This window comes from Hylobates moloch, unplaced genomic scaffold (genome assembly GCF_009828535.3).
Source record: "Hylobates moloch isolate HMO894 unplaced genomic scaffold, HMol_V3 SCAFFOLD_5, whole genome shotgun sequence".
NCBI classification, from domain to species: domain Eukaryota; kingdom Metazoa; phylum Chordata; class Mammalia; order Primates; family Hylobatidae; genus Hylobates; species Hylobates moloch.
The window spans coordinates 59,041,037-59,068,293 of record NW_026652280.1 but is presented as its reverse complement, the minus strand read 5'-3'; the positions used below and the strand labels follow the sequence as shown (position 1 = coordinate 59,068,293).

The window sequence follows — 27,257 nt, the reverse complement described above, 5'->3', positions numbered from 1 at the left end:
CAGTGCATTGCATCACTCCAGGCAGGAGTTACTGGCAACCTGAGCTGATGAGGACAGTGACAAAGAACTGTCATAAGGAAGAGTGGCCAAGAGAGGTTTTGCAGAGGAAGAATGGGCCAGATGTGACTGCTTATGCAATATAGTAATGGAAACATGGACTCCAAGCCAGATCTAGTTCATATGGAAGCAAAACATTAACCCCAATGATAGAGAGTTGTCATGAAAATACTGTGTGCTGCATTTATCTTTCTGGATTGTTATCAGTCATTATTACTTTGTATTTTTTAAAAATACCTGCAATTTTAAACATTGCGTGTCTTCTGTTGTTTCTTGCATTTTCAAATGATGCTTTGAACCACTTTTTAATTGTTGGCATATGCACTTACTGTATTTTATTGTAAGTATAAAACATATATCCTAATAATTCTCCTTCCTTTTTCTCAGGCAATGAGAATGACTTAATGGTTTGTGGATAATATTTCAGTAGTGTTACATTTTTAGTAATAATAGCAATGACCTCATATAAGCGTAATGACTCACCTAGGGTATGAGTATGATTTTTATAGTAGACTTTGCAGGGTATTTGGCTCTTCTCTTCTCTTTTCTCTCTCTTAATTATGTTTGGAAGATTATAAGCTGCTACAAGCAAGTCTCTTCTTAGCCTTTTTTTTTTTTTTTGAGGCAGGGTCTCACTTTGTCACCCAGGCTGGGGTGCAGTGGTGCATTCTTGGCTCACTGCAGTCTCAACCTACTGCGCTCAAGCGATCCTCTTGCCTTAGCCTCCCAAGTAGCTGGGATTACAGGCATACATCACCTTGTGAGGCTAATTTCTGTACGTTTTGTAGAGACAGGGTTTCGCCATGTTTCCCAGGCTGGTCTCGAACTCCTGAGCTCAAGTGATCCACCCAGCTTGGCTTTCCAAAGTGCTGGGATTACAGGTGTGAGCCACTGTGCTGGGCCTCTTTTTAGCCGTTTAATAAGCAGGGCAGACTCTGGATTCAGGATGCGATGATCAGGTCTGGCTTATGAAGCCTTTTTTGTCTTCTGTGAGAGACAACTCCTGGAGCTGATTGGCTTTTGGGCTGAGTAACAGCTTGACGTCAGGGCCTCCTGGGGAATGCAACATCTCCTAAGAAACCAATGGCCTAGTTGCCATAGGAGTCTCAGAGAAAAAACTGGCAGTAGTACTCAAATAGCCTTCAGACTATCTGAGGTTTCTTGGGACTTACCAGTCCTGCCTCAGATGAAGCTCCAGGCATCCTTGGTTTGGGGGTAGAAAACTAAAGGGCAGCCTTTCTAAAGTGCCAGCTTTCCAAGCACAAGGAAGTAGGTACTTTCCCCTAGAGTGGAGCAAAATTGATAGCAAGTGCGCAACCATTTTAATGATATGACTTGATCCTTTTTTGCCTCATAGGAAAAAAATGTAAGCTCAGACTGAAATAAGTGCTGCTTCTTATTTTCAGCCTCCGATTGGTGTGGTTCAGGATGTTAACTTGTTTGAAGGACTACCATGGGGAAACAATCCATGAACGTAGAGAAGTTAGGCAGAACTGAATGTTAAATTTCAAAATGATCTCAAGATAGTCAGTTCTGCTGTAATCCAATGTATTGCCTTCCTAGCAATCATCACACTGTGCAAAATTAAGCCATGAAAGCCACAGGCTTACAGGAAAGGTGGAGTAAGGGGCACAATACTCCAAAACTTCCTCAATGACACATGTGAAAAAAGAGATAAGAACCTAATAAAACTGTCAGCACAGTTTTATGCATGTTAACTGGTTAAGAAATACATAAATACAAAATAAATATGGTACTTTACCTTGAAAGGTTTGCTTGGGGAGGTGGGCACCAGAAGGGTTTCAGCTTGTGAGATTTTGTGAAGGGGTGCAAGGAATGTTGTCCAAAATCAGATAGACAGTTATAATATCAGATGTGGATGGGTGTGGCTCGCAGCACATGGTGAACTGAGGGAGCTGGTAGATTATTGAGGTGTGCGCATGTGTATTTTGTGGATTAGTCCAGCTGGAAGAAGTTTTCTGCATTCACTTAGTGTTTTTCACAAAAGAAATAATGTGTAAGCAAAAATGCAAAATTCATGATACATCCAAATTTTTCCCTAATGTATCAATTAGGTTGGAATGAATTTGGATACAGCAGAACTGATTGCAGTCTTACCCCTTAGTTTTTATATAAAGAAATTGAGACCCAGTCAGACTAAATGAAGTTTTGTAGCCAGGTTAGTGGCTGAGCTGATGATGGATTCCTAGACATCGGTTCCTTTTCTAGCAGGAGTGTCCACCATGCTCTGTTTCCTCTTTCGCTGTATTTTATAAATTCCTGCTATTTGCTGATGATAATATTGTTTTAGTGCTTAACTATTTTAATGTAGGTCTCAGAGCTAGATCCTTAATGTAGATACCAGAACTTAATATCTGGAATCCAATTAATGTTTGTTAGTTAATGAATTAATTAATTAATGAAGGTGGTGAATGGACATAATCAAGTCCAGGTTCGCTATGGATCCAGTTCCAGACCTAAGAGTGTAGATGGAGAAGATGGAGAAGATGTGATGGCATATTTAAAGTTAATGACAGCAGTGATCTTTCATGTTCTATTCAAGCCTTCTTGGGTTGGATTTTAGTAAAATGATTTAGAGTGTGGGGGGCTTTGTGACAGACCACAGGCGAGTTATTTAACCTCTCTAGATAATATGGGATCTACCTCTTTGGATTTTTGTAAGAGTTAGGGGAGATATACATATATAAACTCTCCTTAGCACAGTGCCTGGCACATGGCAAAAGTTAAATAAGTGGCTACATTTATTATTACTACTGCTGCTGCTATTAACCACTTCTACTGCTGCTACTGCTTTCCCAACATACTGTGTGTTGAAGGGAACCGAGGACCAGTAAATGTGGGGGAAGGAGCCCTGGCACTCCTCCTAGGTGCTGGCCCAGTTTTCTTAACTGCTTATTACTGGACCTCTCCACCCACCTGTGTAACAGGACTTCAAACTCAACATGTCACACTCATTACCTTGCTTCCAGTGTGCTCCTCCTCATGCATTCACCACATTAATGCCATCCCTATTTACCCAGACTAAACACCTCAGTTGTCCTTTACTTGGCTGTCGTCTTCCACCTCCACAGTCCATAGGTTATTCATTCATTCAGGTCTGGTTTTATTGATAACCAGTTGGGTCTCAGGCATCTGCCAATGTGCTTCAAGAAATAAACCTGAATGAGACATGATCCTTGTCCTGAAGGGTCTTTCAATATAAGGCAGAGATGCAAACTATGAAGACTCTGATCCAAACCCTCATTAGTAGCCAATCATTATAAAATGTGTATAGGTTGAGCGTGGCAGCTCACACTTGTAATCCCAGCACTCTGGGAGGCCAAGGTGCAAGGATTGCTTGAGCCCAGGAGTTCAAGACCAGCCTGGGCAATATAACAAGACCGCGTCTCTACCAAAAAAAAAGAAAAAAAAAGAAAAAAAAATTTAGCTGGGTGTGGTGGCACGTACCTATAGTCCCAGCTACTTGAGAGGCTGAGGTGGGAGGACTGTTTGAGCCCAGGAGGTCAAGACTGCAGTGAGCCTTGATCATACCACTGCACTCCAGCCTGGGCAACAGAGCAAGACCCTGTCTCTAAGAAAAAAATAAAATAAATAAAATAAAATAAAATGTGTGGACCAGTGCAAGAGGCCACAGCCATGGTTCCTATGTGTTGTCACTCACTTAAATGCAAAGTGGACATTGATTTTATAAGTAAAATTGATAAGTATAATCATGGAGTCATTCTGTATTTTCAAAATTTTGGCCCCTTGGGTTAACAAAATAGATTTGTTTAGGAAATTCGTTTTATTACTGTATTTATTTTGTGTCCTAAAAAATGTTCTTTCATATGACCATGGCTTTACATTAAATGGTTTCCCTCTTCACTGGGATATTCAATATTTCCGTTGGATGTCTGTATGATGATTGTGATGAAAGAAAAGTAGGTTGAAAATAAATTAAAATTAACTTTTCAGTTTAAAAAAGTGACTACTTTTTAGATAGTAGGCTGGATTTATAAATTTAGCTTAGCCCATTTATACTCAAATTCTTAGCAGTTTTGCCTATACCAATAAATTCTTAGAGATTTTTATTCACTGGAAGTTTAAATTTACCATATAAGTGAAAGGGAAAGATTATTTTTCAAAATGTACTACTAATAATTAGGAAAGAACTCTGGAAAAATATAATTTTCCAAAATAGAGGTAATTAATATGCAAAGTTATCTAGATATGGAGTATGAGTTCTCCAAAAGATTTATTTGTTCTTTCTTTCTGCTTTTTTTTTTTTTTGGAACAAAATCTCTCTCTCATGCCCAGGCTGGAGTATAGTGGCTTGGTCTCAGCTCACTGCAACCTCTGCCTCCCAGGTTCAAGCGATTCTTGTGCCTCAGCCTCCCGAGTAGATGGGATTACAGGTGTGCCACCAAGCCTGGCTAATTTTTGTATTCAGTAGGGACAGGGTTTCACCATGATGGCCAGGCTGGTCTTGAACTCCTGGCCTCAAGCTATCTGCCTCCCAAAGTGCTGGGATTACAGGCGTGAGCCACCACACCCAGCCGGATTTATTTATTCTTTCGACAAGTATTTATTGAGCAAATTCCATAGGCCAGGCCCTGTCCTGGGAGCTGGTGATGCAGAAGTGAGCAAAACAGAGTCCCTATCCTAAGGCAGCTTACATTCTATTTGGAGAGACGGAAATTAACAATAGACATGTGATGCCAGGCAGTAATTAAGGTAAGGGCAATAAAGATTAGAAAGCAAAGGGGGCGCTAGTTTGGGTAGATAGATGGATGAGGAATCTTTACTGTCATAGGGCTGCATTTATGCTCACGTGGGCCTGGAATCAGCCATTCATATCCACATCGATCATCATGCAGTTCTATGTTGTCTTTCTCTATGGGGCCTGTTCTTTGCTAGCTTGTGTTGGTAAAGAATTACACGAGGCCAGGCGCAGTGGCTCACACCTGTAATCCCAGTACTTTGGGAGGCTGACAGGGGCAGATCACTTGAGGTCAGGAGTTTGAGACCAGCCTGGCCAACATGGCAAAACCCTGTCTCTACTAAAAATACAAAAATTAGCCGGGCGTGGTGGCAGGCACCTGTAATCCCAGTTACTCAGGAGGCTGAGGCAGGAGAATCACTTGAACCCGAGAAGCAGAGGTTGCAGTGAGCCGAGATTGCACCATTGCACTCCAGCCTGGGCAACAGAGTGAGACACTGCCTTAAAAAAAAAAAAAAAGAGAAAAAAAGAATTACATGAAAAAAAATAGCTGTGTTATTTACAATCAAATCAGCCAACTGTAGAGATTGTCTGGCATTGTACACATTGTTCTGATAATAGTTTAAATACTTTGAAATTTGCATCATTACCATGGGAGAGACAACATGTTCTTGTTAAAAAAACAAAAAACAAAAAACAAACATAAAAACACACACAGAGTAGATGATTAACTTACAACATCTCAATGTGAGCAAATTTTTAGTTTCAGGTTTTGTGACTTCATAATCTCTGGGGAATTTTCCTTCTTAATGTTTAAGGAAAAATCACTCCCTACTGCTTTTTAAAGAATTAAAAGTCTCACTTGTGTGTTAAGAATATGCACTTAGGCCTGTTAAAAAATTATGATTACCCCCAAAACAGTGGGCTTGTATGACCTTTTACATTTTTAAAGTAAAGCCTTCCATCTGGTTAAAAAATACCTTTTATAAAAGCCCCTTTACTGCATTTGTGTTCCTTAGTAAATGCTAGATTTGTTCCTTAGAAAATTTGCTCTTGAGCAAGTCTATTTTGACTGATGTAATTTAATCCAAAGGGAGAAAAACATTAAATTAATGAAATTTTATTGAAAAGACATCATATTTATATGTAATAGTTTGGTGTCTTAATTATTATTCTCCCAAGTTATATTAACTTATAATTTTAAATTTAATTTTCAAAAAAAGGTAACTTTCAGTCACCTAATTACATGCAATGCAGCTTCTTTTCAGAAGTAATACCTTATTTAAAGTAATTCTTTTATAAGGAACTCCCAAAGACATGTACCTAAACATAGCAACTGGATATAATTTCTAATTAATGACTCTTTTAAGACATGATAGCAGATGGTTGAGCCATCCATGGGGTGTGTTGTGGTCCATTTGTTTAGTCACCCAGTGAGTTACTTGAAATAATCACTTAGCACTAGTTTTAACAAAAGGATCTGATTTTTTTGTTCTCATCTCACACCAAATGTAACTAAACTCTATGGGAACAAGGACTTTCTCTGTTTTAATCACTGCCATATTCCCAGTGCATAGAACAAGGCAAGGCCTGTGGTAAACACTGAATCAATATTGGGTAGAAAGTTCTTTTTTGAGATGGAGTTTCACTGTTTTTGCCCAGGCTGGAGTGCAGTGACACAATCTCAGCTCACACAACTTCTGCCTCTTGGGTTCAAGTGATTCTCCTGCCTCAGCCTCCTGAGTAGCTGGGATTACAGGCACGTACCACCACGCCCGACTAATTTTATATTTTTAGTAGAGACGGTGTTTCACCATGTTGCCCAGGCTGGTCTCAAACTCCTGACCTCAGGTGATCCGCCCGCCTCATCCTCCCAAAGTGCTGGGATTACAGGCATGAGCCACCACGCCCGGCCAGGAAAAGCTCTTTAGGTAGGACCTCCTTGGGGGCAAATAACAGAGTGTGTAGAATTGCATGTTTTTAAAAGATGATAAACACCAAAGGCAATGTTCTTTTCAAACATTTTCAAACAAAAGAGAAAGAGAATGCCCACCAGACACAGCCAGAGAAGAGAATATGGAATCTGGGGAGCACCCTGAGGTGGGCCTAGGGTCCCCTTCATCCTGGGATAGTGCTGGGTGTGTGGTAGGCCCCAAATAAATGTAGTCAATAGGTGCGCATTCGATTCAATTCAATGCACATTTGAGGACCAGTTATGAATTGTGCAAGTCACTAGAGAGAATACAACAATGAAGAAGACAAGGTCTTTTTCCTCAAAGAATTAAAGCCTCAAATTTTTTAGTCCCAGTAACAGAGTTTTACTTTTCTTTCAAGAGGGCTGTATCCCTGAACCACTGTCCAGGGACTCCGATGAAGAAGCTCTAAAGAGCTAGGCCTGAGAAATCACCCAGGTCAGCTCTGCCCATCAAGCACAAGATGTAGAGCACACCTATCAATGTGGACTTCACGACCTCAAATTCTAAATGCCCCTTTACGTATCTTGAAATGAGGATTTCTCTCCCCAAGGCCCACATAGGATGCTCACCTGGCTTACTGGGAGTCACCTTTGTTGGTATTGCTGGCATAGCTGAATTTGGCTATGCTTTTGCTAACTGTATTGTCCACTGACTCATCTTTACTATACAGATGAGAACCAGAAAGGTTAAGCGGCTCGCCTCACATCATGCTGCTTGTCAGTAGCTGAGCCAGTCCCAGTATGCAGGTCTTCTAACTCAGAGGCTAGTGCTGTTTCCTTGACACCCTCTTCCCTCAAGTCACTCTGTGTGTGGGAGGCAGAAAATATTGAGTACACCCAAACTGCCTATCAGTGGAATGTTAGTCAGCATTGGAAATGAGACTGATTACAACTGCGGCCTGCCACGCACAACCACCCCAGAGGGACACATGTGTCTACCTTCTTCAGGGGTCTTGCAGCCCTAGGAAGTTACTTAGTTCCATATATTGCAGACCCTTAGGGAAAATAAATAGTGATGGCCTCAGAGAGAAGGGAGAGAAAATGATCCCTTCCCTTCCTGACTGTGGGATCTTGAGCAAGTTATAGAATCCTTCCGAACTTCTGTCTTTTCATCTCTAAAATGGCTACAAGAGTGCTTGCCTTATGATCGTTGAAAGAATTAAATGCACGTAAAACCCTTAGTAAGGGCTTAGACTTAATGCTTAATAAATGTTAGGTGTTATTAAAGAGTTATTATTTTTAAAGATAAAATCATGACTCATACATCTATCAAATGAAAATGTGTCAAAGATTTATTTAACTGATTAATTAATGAAGGAATCAGTAAGATGTTACAACTAATTCACAGGAGAATTCAAAGAGCAGGTCCATATAGAGGCGGTCAGGAATGCTGAAGAGAATTAATTTACCTAGTAGATGCAAAACTGTCTTCTTCCATAGAAAGGGAGGGAAAGCAACTGCGCTTCCACTGCACAAAATTTACTCATGTCTATTAGTAAAAATCACTTACATTGCTCTTCATTACCTACAACTTACACAGTAGTAAAATTGCTCGCAGACCCCAAAATACGCAGAGACAGCATAGAATCACATAACCCAGAAGGGTCTCCTAGGCAATGCCTAGTTTTCCATTGACAACACCCATTAATCATTCTGGTTCATTTCAACAATTTTCACAATTATATCCTACACAGCGTGTATTATTGCTCGTTTCTTAATTACATCCTAGGAATGTTTTGAGAACAAATAAAATATGTGAAAAGTGCCATAGAAGCCATGATGCATTTTACAAATAGTAGTGGTAGTCTAAAAGAGGGGAGTGAGGCTGATCTGTCTGAGTCCGACCTCTGATACTTTCCATGTGATCTTGGACAAGTCACTTAATATCCTGTGCCTCTGTTTTCTTAGTTGTAAGTCAGTATATTTTAAGATTCACTGCACAGGGTTGCTGTGAGGATTAGATGAGGTGACATGTGGGAAAATATTTGGGAAAATGAAAAATGCTATATACCAAGATGAGATGTGATTATATTATGGCTCTCAGCTTAGCTTGCGGTTCATTTTTCTTTAAGAAGAGGAGGCTGTGGAACAAGAGATGGGGTGGTGAGTTCTTAAACTCACCACGTCATTATTACTGCAAGTTGTAAATCACATAGAGATGTCTTTAACTCAGTAACAGTAATTTATGGTACTACTGTTAGTCCACAAGCACTTCTCCAATATTCACCCACATGCCCTCATGGCTCCAGAGAGGTTAGTGGTGCCAGGAATGGTGATGTTGATGACCGTGGGGGCTGTGTGTCCTTAATTAAACCTGTAAGGACTGTATTTTATTCTCCCCCACCTCTTCCCCGCAGTGCTGTCATCCCAGAGTCTCTCCTGGTGATCATGTACAAAGAGACTCATTTCATCAGCCTGCAGGGACTCTCAGGGATTTGCAGGAATTGGGAAGGAAAAGCTCTGGCCCAGCCCACTCCCATCCTGGTCTAGTCTGCATTTTGTAATTGAGAAGGGATAGGAGGGTTTGGAGTGAGTCTAGGATGTGACACTGAAATCATGGAAAGGAGATGAAGAATGAGCCCTGGGTGGGAGGGGCAGCTGCCCAGCCTGGAAAAGAGGAAGGATTGGGGGCATGACCCCGCATGTAGGAAGATGCTTCCAGAAGGCCAGCTCTCCAACAAGGCTGGTGCAAGGCAAAGTAACTTCAACTGCAACTCACAGGTTTGAGTTATGGAGACTGAAGAGCTTTCTGCATACGTTGGTGAATACCATAGACACACTTAAGAAGGTTGCACTAAGGTCTTCTCTGGAGATTTTGAAGAGTAAGAACAGATCTCTCTCAATCTGAGAGGTTACAGATCATGCCTCCCTAGAGGCAATAGCCTGATTTGGATTTGAAGAAGGAAAAAAACCAAGTACAGGAAACCACAGCTTTATTGTCCTGCCTTGCTTATTGTGAGTAAGGGAAGGCCGGCCGGCTTGCCTCCTCTCCCCCACACCCATAAGGTGACCCAGCACACCCTGCTCAGCTGTGACATGGCATTCACTCCCCTACCTCCTGGTTGTTGGCAGACTTACTGCCTCTCCTTAGACTGAGCTCTCCAAGGCAGAGCCTTGGTTTCTGCCTCTGTGTCCCCACATCCTGGTGCAGGCCTGACCCAGAGTAGGTCCAACATACTTGTTGAGCCAGTGCATTGACGAGTGACTTATTGACCAGCTGAGGCCAGGTCAGCAGAAACCTCAGTGCCTGAGATGATAACATCAGAAATCCTCTTGAAAAGCCAGTTTGGTAAGCCAACCTTTGGGCTCGAGCTCTGGTGAGCTATTCACCAGAAAATAGTAAGGGACACTGAATTTCAGTGTTCATGGTGAGACTATTTTCAGCTTTCTCAGAGACAGCATCTGTAAATAATCAGGCAGAAGCCTTTTATAAAACAACATAGGAAAAACCTCAAAGGCTATTCTAAGACTGCAACATTTAAACAAGATTTTTAACCCATGGGGACGCCAAGATCAACATGGAGCTTCCTGCACATAAAAGTCTGGAATTTCATAGCAATGTGGGGGCAAAAGCTATGATCGCATTTCCCCTTTTCTAAATTATATACTGCTTAGTGTTAATGTGAGCAGAAGGCTGGATGGCGACGGGCTCGCAGCTTACGTAAGTCCCACTACGATCTTCATTCCTTCTGTGATGCAGGATCCATGGTGATGGAGATTGGGGGAGTCACCAGGCTGGCTGCACTGATGTAAGGCAAAAGGGTCACTTGTAGGTCATGCCATGATTTAAGTCTTCGGTGTAATTTATAACAGGGCTTTCATTCCAAATAGAAAAATGATCAGGGATGTTGGTTCTATAATTGTTTTCTGTCTCTAAAAGATGCTGTTCTGAAAACTCGGTTTAGTGGCAGCTATAAACGCTCATCTGTAGCACCTCCCTTTTCCCTCCCATTTGGAAGAAGGAGCGAGAGACTGTCTTCTAGGGTGAGAGAGATGAGAGAGATGGCGTTAAAGCTTGACATCAGATGAACCCTTCAGCTCTCTCAACCTGCATAATTCTCTTTTGGGAGGGAGAGACTGGTCTCCAAGCACTTCCTACACCTCCTCTGGACCAGGAACCATATCAGCACATTCTGACTGAGTTAACCTTAATTGTAAAAGACTGGAAAAAAAAAAAGAATGCCCCGAAGTCGTTCTTACTATCAGACCAGCCCTGGGCATGTGTGTGGTCAGTATGATAGGAAAGCTACTGAAAGTTCAGTCTGTTTCCCTTAAGATCTCATTTACTCGTTTCTCAAGTTATCTGAAATTTCTACTAGAAAGAGTAATTTCTTAAGATTTTTCTAGGAAGGCATTCACTGATACTGGGAAGGCTAATATTTAAACAACTATCATCATGGCACCTGATAGTTTATGCAATGTGAAGAAGAAAAAAATGATTTATAACCAAAAGGATTTTTCAGGTTATTTTGTTAAAAAAAAGAAGAATTTTAGTTGGAAGAAAATAGTACATATTTTAATTTTAATCCTGTGTATTCTAGACTTGAGGGAAATGTCACATCTTCATTTTTGTATTCCTAGTTAACACGATGTCCTGCACATGTTCTAGGCCAATAAATAATGGTTTTGTTTTGTTTTGTTTTGTTTCGAGATAGGATCTCACTCTGTTGTCCAGGCTGGAGTGCAGTGGCACGATCATGGCTCACTGCAGCCTTGACCTCCTGGGCTCAAGCAGTCCTCCCACCTCATCTTCCCAAGGAGCTAGGATTACAGGCATCAACATCACACCCAGCTAATTTTTTTTTTTTTTTAGAGATGGGGTCTCACTATATTGTCCCAGCCAATCTTGAACTCTTGACCTCAAACGATCCTCCAACCTTGGCCTCCCAAAGTATTAGGATTACGGGCGTAAGCCACTGTACCCAGCTCCAGTAAATATTGTTTTGAACAAATGAGTGAGAAGCGTATTTACAGAGAAAGCTTCTGGGGCTAGCTGGCTGTGGGTCCAGTTGTGTCTTATTTCTAAAAACTAAGAAATTTATATAAACAAAAAATCAAAGTAGGAATTTAAAGAGAACATTAGTATAGTTTTTAATAACTTACACGTTTTATCTCATGGGTTTCATAATGTGTATGAGCAAATAACCGGACTCGCCCAATACTTCCATATGTACATGCTTAGAATGTAATGCATAGGTTCTGTGTGTGTGCACGTATGCATATATGTGTATGTATTTTGTAAATAATCTATAATTATAAAATATATTTATAAAATAATCTATAAAAGTATAAATTATTAACAGTAGTTACCTCTGGGGGGTAAAATTAGAAAAGGTAAAGGAAACTCTCACATTTTTACCTTATATATTGCTCATTGTTTGAATTTTCCTTTTAATGAGTATGTATTTGTATATCTTGAGTTCTTAACATATGGCCTGGCACTTAATAAACATTTATTCAATGTTTAACAAATAGGGGAATCAGTCAATTGAGTGGCACAAAAATTATACTGAAACATTTGATTTTGAGAGGTTTAGGAGAGGGATGATGATAAAGAAATTGAACTGAGGGCTTAGGAAAGATAGCATGGTCTGGATCTATTGCTAAAAGAGGCCGTCAGAAATAAAGGAATACTTTGGGGTTGCTGTTGCTAAACTGCATATTTTCTACCCTTAAAGGTGCCCCGAGTTAGATACCTGTCTGGCAAATTACATAGTCCTAATCATAGCTGTTCTTAAGAGTTTATGTCTTGACTGAACAAGGGACAAATCACCTGGCAAGGAGACCACTACCTAACCCTGGTGACTCTTACCTTACGGGGCTGGACAGGCATGACAGTGTGAAGGGCCTTTGTACTCACAGCCATGTGGCTTGCTGGACCATCTGAAGGCCTATTGAGACTGTCCTGGGAAGGGGACAGCAATCCAGTGACTCACACAGCAGTAATTTGCCTGGGTTGACTGGATAGGCCTGTCCCGTAGATTGGTGTCCGAAGATTAATATGATGGGTGAGAACTTTTAGCTCCAATCCAGCTGGTGTGACCCCAATGCATAAAACTCACTCTTGGCTTCTAATCGAAGAACTAAGTTGGAGATATTTTAAAATGCTTGAATGGCAGTTTGGAGTCTATTTGAAAACACTGGCAGGAATGTCTAGGTAAGACTACCATCAGTGGTCAATCACTGGAATCACTGAAGTATTTCAACTGAGTGAAGGAAGTGCCACTCAGCTTCAGTCTGGGTGGCAGAGTCCTTTCAAATGTGGCTTCAGCAGCGACTTTCTGTGCATTACTCATGCTGTGAAGTAGGTGATTTAAGCCACTGACTTTCTAAATTAAAGGCACAAAAAGGCAGACATGTAATTCTTTTAATTACACATTCATATTTCTCCTACATTCCTCTGAGTCGTTCATGTCTGCCTCCTGCCTCATCAGCCTACCAGCAGAAAACAAGCAATGGGGAATGTGGAAGATCTGTAAAGGGATGAAAGACCCAACTTACTCGTTTGTACTGTGGCTTTTCTCAAAGAAAAATAAAAGCACCATGTCTGGAAACAGACAATGGGAGATCTGACTTCTACTGATCGTAGGGAATAGTGAAGTATTTCAAGATAGGAATGAGTCATACCTTTATACATTTTTTGCCATCTGCTCTCTATTAACATGGGCTATTAGTAAAACGTATTTGGTTTATATCACCAGGCAAGGAGATTGCATTCATCTTGTTTTTCTATCAAAGTATATGCATATAACCTTAATATAGAGTTTTCACAACTTAGCAGTAGGGACAGGTTTTGTTTCAGATGTGTAGCCCTGTACAAGTTAAAGCTGTGTGGCTTTGTTCACCGCCTTTATTAGGGTTTCCATGGGAAAGGCCAGGCAGGGCAGGGTAAACAGGTTAGGAACGGCTAGTTTGAATAATTTCCAATAGGTCTAAACTATAGATGTGGTCCCTAGTTGCTTGGTACCTGGCCCTGGAACGATTAGGAGAGAGGAGCATTGCTTCCTGGGTTCTATGGGCCAGGTAGAGGAGGTATGGCTCTAGGTTGGTTAGTTTGCACAACAGAGGCATGCTCCTTTCTGGGCCCTTGGCTATCTTTGAGAATTAGCTAGCCCTGGAGGGAGGAGTAGTCTCTCCGCAGCCTGAAAGGTTTTTTTTTTAGGATGTTAAAACATCATCATAATATACAAAAAATAAGAAATATATACAAACAAATGAGTTTAACATTCGAATCTTTCTAGTCACCTCTCTTGGAGTTGCAAAATCATTTGCCAAATATGTTCTCATTTACACAGTCCTTAAGTTACTGTCCAGTCAGGCGTTTAACCTCTACCTTGAGGGAAAGATAATCCAGAACCCCCTTTGCTTTACCTAGAAAATTTTTATGGCTTTTTAGAATTTTAGACTCTTTATGTTTCTGCTATATTTATACAGAAGGCATTTAATCTACATATATTTCGTTGATTTATAAAACCCAATGAGGCTTTTTTCCTTTTCGGCGTCCTTGGAAATACTGAGGCATCACCCCAGTTTGCCATGATTTCTCACTGCAGCTATAGCCAGAGCAAAATTTTTCCTATTCTAAGACTGGAGCAATGTTGGGGCTGAAATTTCATTTTAGTGACACACGTGCTAAATTGCCATCAAACATTTTATCATCTCATGTTTGGATGATTTTCCAGTTATCTACTGCATGAAACAAACCATTTTAAAACTCAGTGTCTTAAAGCAATTGATTATTATTATTATCGCTCTGATCCTGTGGGTCAGGAATTCAGACTGCACAGCAGACACAACTCTCCTCTGCGCCACAATCCAGGGTCTCAGCCGGCGTGCCAGGCAGGGATGAGAGTTGGAATTGCTGGGGGCGGCCCGGCACTGTCTCCTCCCAGGCCCTCTCCGAGTAACCAGCTTGGGCACCCTCCAGCATGGCCGCCTCAGGGCAGTCAGACGTCTTGCAAGGGCTCCAAGAACAAATCTTCCAAGAGTCACAAAGTGGAAGCTGCTGGTCTCTTAAGGCTTAGCTTGGAAATTGGCACAGCATTCTTTCTGCTGTATTCTGCTGGTTAAGTTTTCACAGAGATCACCTCCACCAACCCAGTCTGCAGGTTCAAGGGGAGAGGACATAGATATCACCTCTTAATGATGGGAATAGCAAAGAATGTGTGGTCATTGTTAATCTACCACAGATGACATATCAACAATCCCAGACATTCAGCACATCTACAAAAATTATTTTTATCTCACTCTGCATCTGCTTAAGAAGGTAGATATTCAACTGCAGTTCATTTCAGAGTTCTTCCTATATAAAGATTGTTGACAGCAAACGTTTTGATAGAAACATGTTGACTTCAGACTCAAATAATGACTCTGTATCATTTAAAATATATACAAGGCTGGACGCAGTGGCTCTCACCTGTAATCCTAGCACTTTGGGAGGCCAAGGGGGGCAGATCACCTGAGGTCAGGGGTTTGAGACCAGCCTGACTAATATGGTGAAACCCCCTCTCTACTACAATTACAAAAATTAGCCGAGTGTGGTGGCATGTGCCTGTAGTTCCAGCTACTCAGGAGGTTGAGGCAGGAGAATTGCTTGAACCCAGGAGGCATAGGTTGCAGTGAGCCAAGATTGTGCCACTGCACAACAGTGCAACAGAGCAACAGAGTAAGACTCCATCTCAAAAATTAGAATAGAATAGAATAGGATAGAATAGAATAGAATAGAATAGAATAGAATAGAATAGAATAGAATAGAATAGAATAGAATAGAATAGAATAGAATAGAAGTATGATGCCTTACATTGATTGGATATTTTCCAGATAATTTTAAGATATATTAGCCAATCCCTACATCAGCTCTTTTCATTTCGTGGATGAGGAACCTGAGGATCTAAATGGTTAAGTGACTTGTCCCAGATCACACGACTGACTACCAGTGGGGGCAGAGGTGTTAAAGGAAAGGGGTCCTGATCCAGACCCCAAGAGAGGATTCTTGGATCTCACACAAGAAAGAATTAGGGCGAGTCCTCAGTGTAAAGTGAAAGCAAGTTTATTAAGAAAGTAAAGGAATGAAAGAATGGCTACTGCATAGATAGAGTAGCCCTGAGGGCTGCTGTTTGCCCATTTTTATGGTTATTTCTTGATGATATGCTCAACAAGGAGTGGATTATTCATGTGTCCGCTTTTTAGACCATATCTGGTAACTTCCTGATGTTGCCATGGCATCTGTAAACTGTCATGGCGTTGGCGGGAGTGTAGCAGTCAGGACGACCAGAGGTCACTCTCGTCGCCATCTTCATTTTGGTGGGTTTTGACCGGCTCCTTCACTGCAGCCTGTTTTATCAGCAAGGTCTTTATGAGCTGTATTTTGTGCTGACCTCCTATCTCATCCTGTGATTTAGAATGCCTTAACCATCTGGGAATGCAGCCCAGTAGGTTTCAGCCTCATTTTACCTAGCTCCTATTTAAGGTGGAGTTGTTCTGGATCACATGCCTCAGACAGAGACAGACCCAGGGTTGAGTTAGTTTGTACTTTCACTGATAGTTTCCTTGAATTCCTTAATATAGGTAGAAGTAAACTGAAGACCATGGTAAGGACTTTTTAAAGAAATATCATCATTTGGGATATTTTATCTCCTAGAATGAAGAAAAGATCCGTTATTTCAGGCAAATACTTGGTGTTTATGTGGCTCTTAAACTTACAAAGTATCTCCATACCCATTGTCTACTTTGCTCCACATGCTGATCCAATGAGAGAGGTATTAATAACACCATTTTCAAATAGAGAAGCAGAGGTACAGAGAGGTTAAGCAAATCACTTAAGGGTCACAGTCACACAGCTAACTGTAGAACTGGTGCCCAAGCCGAGAACCTTAAACTCTGAATCCTGCCACTTCTCACTGTGTTCTTCACCCCTCCCTCACCCTGGTTTCTTGGGCCTTAGAGCAGCACACACATGGCTTAGCTGTGCAGGGCAGGACCATCCTCCTCAGGGACAAAAATGGGAGGCCTCCGAGGACTGAATCGCCCAGAGTGGTTAGAGGAAGGCAAAAGTTTCAAGCCACCAGCAGCAACATTAGAAGAAATGGGGAACACTCTCTAATTGTGGACAGTTCCAATTTTGTCTGTCTCCAGGGAGAACTAATACTGTTATGATTTCTCCTGATGCATGTGAAATCAGTTGCTACAGCAATGACCAGTGTTTCTTGGAACTTGCTGACAGCAACAGGCCTCAGAAATGAAAGTTCTGTCCTGCGTATCATGTTTCTAATGCTGCCTCCACTATTTCAGCACCTCTACTGTGTCCACTTTCCATGATGATCTCTTCCTGCCCCTTCCTGCCCGGAAGGTAGGGCAAGATAAGTCTCTGCCCCAGTCACTAGACAGACATGTTGATGATGACCTTGGGAACTGTGGCTTGGCGGTGGTCCTTAGGGGAAGGGAGCTTGTCTATGTTGGTCACCACTATAACCTTTAGAACAATGCCTGGCTCAAGTGCTAAGAAAAAACACACACAGTCGTGCACTGCATAATGATGTTTTGGTCAATGACAGACTGCATATGTGGTCCTGTAAGATTATGATGGCGTTGCCTTATACAGGTGTATCATTATTTATCTTTTATATCATATTTTTATTGTACCTTTTCTATGTTTAGATATGCTCAGATGCACAAATACTTAACATTGTGTTACAGTTGCTTACAGTATTCAGTACAGTAGCATGCTGTATAGATTTGTAGCCTCGTAGCAATAGCCTAGCTGTGTAGTAGGCTATACATCTAGGTTTGTGTAAGTACACTCTGTGATGTTTGCATAATGATGAAATCACTTAACGATGCATTTCTCAGAACATCTCCCTATCATTAAGTGATGAATGAGTGTGTGTGTGTGTGTGTGTGTGTGTGTGTGTGTGTGCATGTGCGTGTATATATGTAAAGTTAATGAATGATTGCTAATTACTGCAGTTCTTTAAACCTGGTATACTTTCCCACACATCCATACCTTGCCCATGCTAGACCCTCTGCCTGGAATGCCCTTCCATTCCTTCTTCTTTTTCTACCAACCCTCCGCCCCCACCCCCCACCGCCCCCAACTATTAGCTTGCCAAGCTTCATCTCATGCTCTCCAGAGTGTAGGGCAAGATAGGTCTTCTAAATTTAATTATTATATAATTTTTTAAAACTTTAAGTACAGAGACCTGAAGGACCTTAATCTTCCCTAGAGCTGGTGCCTTCCCCATGACCCCCAAAGAGACGGATCTGAACAGTGTTTGTGCCATGGCAGGGGGCCCAGCAGGGCCATGGAGGAGTCCCAAAGCCTTATAATGTGAATGGAAACTTGGAGTTACCTCTTGCTCATGATGAAAGAGATTCCCTACCAGAGAGGAGGCACAGAAGCCATTTTCAATGAGTCATGGAATTCCTCTAGGATATAATAACAAGCCATTTAACCAAGATGTTGAGGGAGCGGTTAAAGAGACCCATAAGTCAGAGAGAGCCTTGCATTGACTCCCATTATATCTCTCGTCAGCCTCTGAGCTGATTCATCCTGCTTTTCATCCTTCTCTCTATATCAGATCATCTCATAATCCCCAGTTCTGTTGAGTGTTTCAGTCACCTCCAGCAGCCAGTGTGGGATCAGTTCACTAGATTCCTGGCTGCTCTTTACTGTTTTCAGCTTGCTTTTTCTTTTTGATGAAATAATCCCCAAAATGAATTTTTTTGGGGGGTCAAAACATGTAAAATGTCAGGTTTGCATTGTTATCTGTTAGATTTTTTGGTTTCTTTAATATGACAGGAACTGGAGAATCTAGACAAAGAGGTTTAAAAGTTGAGTCATCTCCCCACAAATATTTCACCCACATCTACTAGCATGATGATAACTCAGTTAAAGGTTGTGAAAATCAGTAGTCTGACCAGGAACTAGTACTATTGATTATCATTTCTCATTATTTTTCTTCAGTCCAAACTTATTTTAAGCCAAACATATTCAACACCAGAGTACTGAGTAGTTGAAGAAAGGCAGATGTGAATTACAGTCTAATTAGGTTCATAAGTTACTATGACAGGCAATTGAATAAATCTCAGTGTTACTGCACGTTTTGCCAGTAAAGTTGTGAAGCTATTTATTCCACTTCTCTTAGATCCTGAAGAGCCACTTCCTTTTCTCTGGTGACACATACCTGCTTGCCCCAGTGCCTTGGAGGAACTTCCAAAGGTCTAAATGCAAAGCCTTTTAAATTTCTTAGAAGTCATGAAGTCATGACTTCATACATACAGCCCAATGTATGTAGATGACAAGGGGGGCAACTTTTACAAATTTAAGTCAATTTTGTAGCCATCTATTGTAGGGGATACAAATATTAGTCTATGACAGGTAAACAAATAATTATAGTTCAGTAAGCCACAATAACAGCATCTTGTGCAAAATGATGTGATGGTGCAGAGAAGCTCTTGAGGAGGGTGGTAAGGAGTTAGGCCTAACTTGTGTCTAGAGACTGGAATTTATATCTGGGATGGAGTTAGCTTTGTAAGGATTTAGGCACTTCCTCATCCCTAGGCCTAGGAGAAGAGAATATCACAATGATACAAGGAAAAGGCAGCAGTAACCAAGGATAGAAAATCTAGGTAAGAGCCCTCGTTCTGCAGTTTGCTAGTGTCCTGACTTTGAATTGTCTGTTCACTTCAGTGAGGGGTAGTTGCCTCATCTGTAAAATGGAAATGGCATTAATTCCCACATCACACAGAACTGTTGCTGCAATCAAATGAAATAATGTTAGTAAACTGCAAAGCTTCCTGCAAATGTTTGCTATCACCTTGGCTCTCCAGTGTGTGTAATGCTGGTGACATAAATAATATCTTCATTCCATGTTTGCACTGATGCACTTTGAATGTAACCTTTGAAAATTAGGATCCTCTCTTGTCTTTGGGACAGTAGTTTTATTAGGTGCAGAGAAGCATTTGAATATTCCAAGTGAAATATTAGGAAATAACTCCTACAATCTTCCTTGCTTTGCAGGTGATTGCACAGTTTTAAAAGGTGCTTGAAATCTCTTGGCCACCCTCACAAATGTATTCCTGGACCTTAATCAGCAGTTCTGGAGAAGCAGCACCTGTTTGCTGTGGTCTGCAGGCTGGGTGTCTGAGAACAAGCCTGTTTGGGGGTCAGAGACCCAGCTCTATCCTTGGGCAAGTCACTTCATCTCTGGGCCGCCCTTTCCTAACTTCAGATTCAGAGGTCAAACACATTGATAATTAAGGGCTCTTCTATCCTTAAAGATCTGTGTTTGCATAAGAGTTCGGTTTTGTTTTTTGTTTGTTTGTTTGTTTGTTTTCTGAGACACAGTTTCACTCTTGTTGCCCAGGCTGAGGTGCAATGGCATGATCTTGGCTCACTGCAACCTCCGCCTCCCGGGTTCAAGTGATTCTCCTGCCTCAGCCTCCCAAGTAGCTAGGATTACAGGCATGTGCCACCATGCTCAGCTAATTTTGTATTTTTAGTAGAGTCGAGGTTTCACCATGTTGGTCAGGCTGGTCTCAAACTCCTGACCTCAGGTACCTCAGGTGATCCACCCGCCTCAGCCTCCCAAAGTGCTAGGATTACAGGTGTGAGCCACCGCGCCCGATCCAAGTTTGGTTTTTGTTCATTTATTTTGTTTTGCTTTTGCTTACTCTCTTTACCAATTTGCAAGTCACCCCTGAAGCATCCCATTTGAAAATTAAATTTTATTTTGGAAATCATTGTAAATTCACATGCAGTTGTAAGAAATAATATAGAGAGTTCCTGTGTACCCCTTACCCAGTTCCTCCCAGTGGTAACATCTTACAAAACTGTAGTAGAGTATCACAACCAGAATATTGACACTGACAAAGTCAAGATACAAAAAATACCTGTTATCACAAAGATTCCACATGTTTTCTTCCCCTTTCCTCCACCTACTTCTTAATCCCTGGCAACCACTAATATGTTCTCCATTTGTATAGTTTTATCATTTCAAGAATGTTCTATCAGTGGAATTGTAGAGTATATAACCTTTCATGGTGGGTGTTCCCCAACCCCACTGAGCATAATTGTCTAGAGATTCATTAAGACTGTTGCATGTATCAGTACTTCATTCCTTTTTAATGGTGAGTAGTATTCCATCAGGTTATATGTACTGTATCATAGTTTATTTAGCTATTCACTGTCTAAGGACATCTGAATTATTTCCAGGTTGGGGGCATTATGAATAAAACTGCTATAAACATTCATGTACAGATTCTTTTTTAAATTTTTTATAGAGTTGGGGTCTCATTATGTTGCCTAGGCTGGTCTTGAGCTCCTGGCCTCAAACAGTTCTGCCTTGTCCTCCCAAAGTGCTGGGATTGTAGCACTGTGCCTGACCAGTATGTACATATTTTTGTGTAAACATAAATCATCCTTTCTCTAGAATAAGTGCCTAGAAGTGAAATTGCTGAGTCATATAGCCGTTTTCCAGAGTGACTGTACCATTTTACATTCTCACCAGCAGCGTATGAGTGATCTAGCTTTCCTGCATCCTCTCCAGCATTTGTGGGGTCACCGTTTTTTATGTCAGCCATTCTGATAGATGTCTAGTGGTATGTCATTATGGCTTTGATTTAATTACCCTAATGGCTAGTGATGTTGAATATCTTTCTATGTGTTTATTTGCCATCTATCTGTCTTCTTCAGTCAAATGTCTCTTCATGTCTTCTGCCCATATTCAAATGAGATCATTTGCATTTTTGCCATTCAGTTAAATCCTTTGATTAATGTTTGCATGGTATACCTTCTTCTGTCTTCTTACTTTCAACCTTCCTGTATGTTATATTTGAAATGAGTTTCTTGGAGACAGCATATAATTGAGTCATATATTTTTAATCCACTATGCTGTTCTCCATCTTTAAATTGTAATGCTTTAAATGTAATTATTGATATGTTAGGGATTAGGTCTGCTGTTTTATTTTTTGTCATTGTTACCTGTTTTTTATAGCTCTGTTTTCATTTTCTTGCCTGCCAGTGGGTTATCTGAACAATTTTTAGAATTTTGTTTTGATATATCCATAGTGGTTTCTAGTGAGCCCCTTTGCATGACTTTTTTAGTGGTTGCTTTAGGTGCTGGATTATGTATCTACATAACTTATCAAAGCCTACCTCTATTGTCATTTCACTAGTTCTAGAGAAGTACGGAAACTTTACTTCCCTTTTTCCTTTCCATTTATAATATGTTTGTTTTTAAATTTACCTATATACATTAAGAACCAGACCAAACAGTTTTATAATTTTTGCCTTATCATCAAGCATAATTTAGAAAACTCAAGAGGAAGAGAAAAGGCTACTGCATTTAACTATATTTTTGCTTGCTTTGTTCTTCCTTCCTAATATTGAATGTTTCGTTTTCTTTCTTTTTTTTTTTTTTTTTTTTTTTTTTTTCTGTTTAGAGCACTTTCTTTAGCTAATTTTTCAGATTAGGACTGTTGGAGATATCACTTAGTTTTCCTTCCTCTGAGAATGTCTTCCTTTCCCCTTTCATTTCTGAAGGATATTTTTGCTGGATATAAGACTCTGGGTTATCAGTTATTTTCTTTCAGCTCTTGAAAACTCTCTCGCCTCTTCCTTCTGGCTTCCATATTTTCTGATGATAAAATTACCATCATTCAAACTGTCTTTCCAATATAAGTGAGGTGTTTTTTTTTATCTTGCTGCTTTTAAAATGTTCTTTGTCCTTTGTTTTCTGAAGTTTAATTAGAATGTGTCTTGGTGTGTATTTTTTTGGCTTTATCCTGTTTGGGGTTCACTCATCTTCTGAATATGTAGGTTTATTTCTCTTGCAAAATTTGGGAAGTGTTCAGCCATTTTTTCTTCTAGTACTTTCTATCTGCTCCTCCTTTCTCCTCTCCTTCTAGGACACTGATGACATAAATGTTAGATTTTTTGTTATAGTCCACAAATCCCTGAGGCTGTGTTATTTGCTTTTCAATCTATATTCTCTCTGTTACTCAGATTGGTCATTTTTACTGTTTTATTTTCCAGTTCACTGATTCTCTCCCCATTTTCTCTGTTCTTTGTTTTTGTTTTTTGTTTGTTTCTGGTTTTTGAGACAGGATCTCACTTTTTTTTGCCCAGGAACTACAGGTGCCTGCCACTACGCCTGGCTAATTTTTGTATTTTTTTTGTAGAGATGAGGTTTCACCATGTTTCCCAGGCATGTCTCAGACATCTGAGCTCAAGCGATCCACCCATCTTGGTTTCCCAAAGTGCTGGAATTACACGCATGAGCCACTGTGCTCAGCCTGCTCTGTTCCACTGAGTTTGATTGATAAATAACTTTGGTTATTTATTTTTTAGTTCTAAATTTCCATCTGGTTCTTCTTTAGGTCATCTATTTCTTCTCTGAGATAGTCAGTTTCTTTTCCAAGGCTTTTTTTCCTCTTTGTTTTTAACATATTAATAATTGCTCATTGAAGTGATTTATCATGGCTGCTTTATAATCTTTGTCAGGTAGTCCTAAAATCTCTATCATCTCAGTCTTGGCATTGATTGATTGTCATTTTTTATTGCATTTAAGATCTTCCTGTCCCTTGATATGATAAGTGATTTCAGCTGAAACCAGGATATTTTAGTATTATGTTACTAGACTCTGAATCACATCAAAACCTTTTGTTTTAAGCTGGCTTTCTCTGGCAGGACTTCAGCAAGGGACGGGTAGGCATCACCTTGTTACTGCTTAGGTGGATGCAGAAGTCCAGGTTTCTACTGGATCTGCATTGATACCTGAGTAGTATCATCATTATTATTGCTAATTATTAAGCATTATTGGTTGGAAGGGATAGAAATTCCAGCTCTCCATGTGGTTCTTTTGATAGCACAGTAGGGGTGGCCACATTATGGGTAGGCAGTAGTAAAAATCCAGTCACTCTACTAAGCATTCTCTTACCCCACCCCAGTGGGGTACAGCCCAACAGGTGAGGATAGTCTAGGTTCCCCACCCAGGCTTTGCTGGCATAGGTGGAGGTGGGGCCACAGTTTACTCTGTGGTTTTTGGCTGGTGTTGAGCATTTATTATTGAAAAGTTTTCTATCTTGCTAGGCTGCTTCATTCCTAAAGAGATGGGCTTTTTTCGGATTTTTTTTTTTTTTTTTTTTTTTTTGTCTGTGCTCTTTGGCATTTCCAGGTTGTTGTCTTCTTCACTATAAGTCTAGGATAGAAATAATTGCCTAGTGTGATGGCTTACGCCTGTAATCCCAGCACTTTGGGAGGCCAAGGCAGGCAGATCGCCTGAGGTCAGGAGTTCGAGACCAGCCTGGCTAACGTGGTGAAACGCCGTCTCTACTAAAAATACAAAAATTATCCAGGCATGGTGGTGCATGCCTGTAATCCCAGCTACTCGGGTGGCTGAGGCAGAGGAATCACTTGAACGCAGGAGGTGGAGGTTGCAGTGAGCTGGGATCACGCCACTGTACTTCAGCCTGGACAACAAGAGCAGATGCCATCTCAAAAAAAAAAAAAAGAACAACTCAACCGTATGTTGTTCTGTGAGTTCTGAGATCTCTAGCCAGGCTTCCTTTACTCCACCTTTCAGAGTCTTCTTATGTTTGTTTCCTATCTGATGTCAGGGTTTTAGTTATACTTGGCAGGAGAAGTGGGGAAAAGTGTGTCCACTTCATCTACTACAAGTGGAAGTCCTGAAACTTTCATTTTTAGTTGACTTGGTTTTTCAAGCTCAATATTTTATGAACATGCTGCACCACTTAACGAAGCAGAAGGATACCAAACCACCTGCAGGAAACATTTGTTTCTAGGGTTTATGTGAAAGGAAAAGTGTCTACCATGTGCTTGGCACTTTATGCTTAATTTCACTTAATCCTCAGAAGAATGCTACAGGGAGGGTATTATTAACCCTGATTTACAGAGGTGAGAACTGAAGTTCAGAGAAATTAAGTAACTTGTTCCAGATCACACAGCTAGTAATTAGAAGATCTAGGTCTTGAAGCCAGTTTTGCCCACATTTTTCTCCCCGCCACATGCCTCAGTCAGCCCATTAGCGCAACAAGGACAGAGATGATCTTTCCTCATTCTTGTTCTTATCTGTGCCTAGGAAATCCCTGCAACTCCATGTCAGTTTTCAGGTAGGTGAAACATGCTCATATATGCATGGTATGTGTATAAGTGTAGGTATAACTGCATAATAACAAAGGAGCTCTATACTTACAGTGGGTAATTGATATCTATGGTATCAAAGTGAACGATTTCACAATGTTAACATGTTCTAGTATTATTGCTATATAAAGTGTGTTCATGATATGAGACTGATTTTCATTGATGAATAAATACCTACAAAATCATAAATAAAACAACTCATTGGTACTCTCTATAGGAATGCTTGCTTTTTTGGGAAAGTAGACATTTCTTTTATTTTTTTGAGACAGAGCTTTGCTCTTGTCACCCAGGCTGGAGTACAATGGTGTGATCTTGGCTCACTGTAACCTCCACTTCCTGGATTCTCCTGCCTCAGCCTCCCGAGTAGCTAGGGATTACAGGCGTGCACCACCACACCCAGCTAATTTTTGTTTTATTAGTAGAGACGGGGTTTTGCCACAGTTTGGTCTCGAACTCCTGACCTCAGGTGATCTGCCTGCCTCGGTCTCCCAAAGTGGTTGGATTATAGGTGTGAGCCACCACGCCTGGCCTAGGAGACATTTCTTTTACAGCCTAAACCATTTGCATGCAGAATAGCCAGATAGTTTTCTTTTAGTTGTGAAAACTCATTGGTTCTGTTTAAGAGGAATAAGCTGATAATAAGTGTGGTACGTGGCCAGGTGCAGTGGCTCACACTTGTAATCCCAGCACTTTGGGAGGCTGAGGCAGGCGGATCACTTGAAGTCAGGAGTTTGAGACCAGCTTGACCAACATGGTGAAATCCTGTCTCTCCAAAAAACCACACAAAATTTAGCTAGGCATGGTGGCATGTGCCTGTAATACCAGCTACTCAGGAGTCTGAGGTACTAGAATCACTTGAACTCTGGAGGTAGAGGTTGCAGTGAGTCAAGATCGTGCCACTGCCCTCCAGCCTGGGCAATGGAGCGAGACTATCTCAAAAAAATAAAAAATTAAAATTAAAAATTAAATAAGTATGGTACACAATCACTTCTGAGTTAGGCAGTTCAATCCTATTTTAGTGTGAAATACATTATTATGGCAAAATTATTTCCTAAGGAGCTCTATCTATACACATTAATGAATTTAGACCTATTTCCTCTGTCTGAAATTTGACTTAAAGAAATAATCTTAAATCTCTTTCCTCCTGTGCTTCTATTTTCCCTGTCTTTTTTTTTCTCCTTTTTCTCAATATTTGGTAATACTTGAATTCCCTGGAGGATTTCGACTTTGAGACAACTATGAATAATTCAAGTTTAATCTTGCCTTCATTCCTTTCCAAGTTCAAAATCTGACATTTTTTTTTTCTGTTTATGAACCACAGGAGTTTTTGTTATCATGGTTGAAAAGACCACTAAAGGAGATGCAGTATGTGATGTATTATTTATTGAAAACATAGATGGGATTACATTTATGATGAGAATGTTTCTGATTCTTAAATTTAAGAATCTGATTCCTGCTGAGTTAGGAAAAAGAGACTGACATTTGCAGGTATCAGGGGCCAGGCACTGTGCTGACCTTTTAATAATGTTTTCTCAGGTATCATTGTACCTAGTTTCCCAACTAGGAACCTGGAGTTTAGGGTTAAATAACTTGTGATAAGGCTGGGATTGAACCTAAAGCCCATGGTATTCCCAGGACACTGTCCTCACACCATGCTGAAAACCAAAGAAATTGACTTAACCTCTTGCATTCTAAACTAGAGTTATTAAAAATTCATTTCCTAGGTTAGTGCCAACTGGATTCCTTCTCTGCATGAGTCATATTCATCATTCATCCAGCCATTTATTATATTCCTTCTAGCCCAGAGTTTTGCAATTCTGACTATATATCAGGATCATCTGGGGAGCTTTTTAAAAATATAAATGTCAGGCCCCACTCCTCAGAGATTCTGATCATTGGCCTAGGGCGGGCTCCAGGCAGCTATTTTTAAAGTCCCTGAGTGATTCTGATGTGCAGCCAGGATTGATACATTGCAGTCTCATTGCATCCGCTCGTCTCTGACATCACTCCCTGTGGGGTCCATTTTATGTGTTGACTTGACAGGTTGTGGTGTACCCAGGCATTCGGTCACACATTGTTGTGTGTCTGTGAGGATGTTTCTGGACAAGATTAGCATTCAAATTGGTAGTGTGAGTAAAGTTGGTTACCTTCCCTAATGCGGGTGGGCTTCATTCCGTCAATTGACGACCTGAATAAAACAAAAAGGCTGATTCTTCTCTGAATAAAAGGCAACTCTTCCTGCCTGACTGTCTTCAAAGCTGGGACATTTTTTTTCTTTCTTTTTTCTTTTCTCCTGCCTTCAGACTCAAATGGAAACATTGGCTCTTCTTGGGTTTTGAGCCTTG

At 40.7% G+C, this 27,257-nt stretch overlaps 1 protein-coding gene across 1 annotated transcript in view; it reads left to right on the top strand.

Annotated features, from left to right (window-relative positions):
* Positions 1 to 27,257, top strand: part of COLEC12 (collectin subfamily member 12) — a 182,495-nt gene that overhangs the window by 67,109 nt on the left and 88,129 nt on the right. The window lies entirely within an intron of this gene.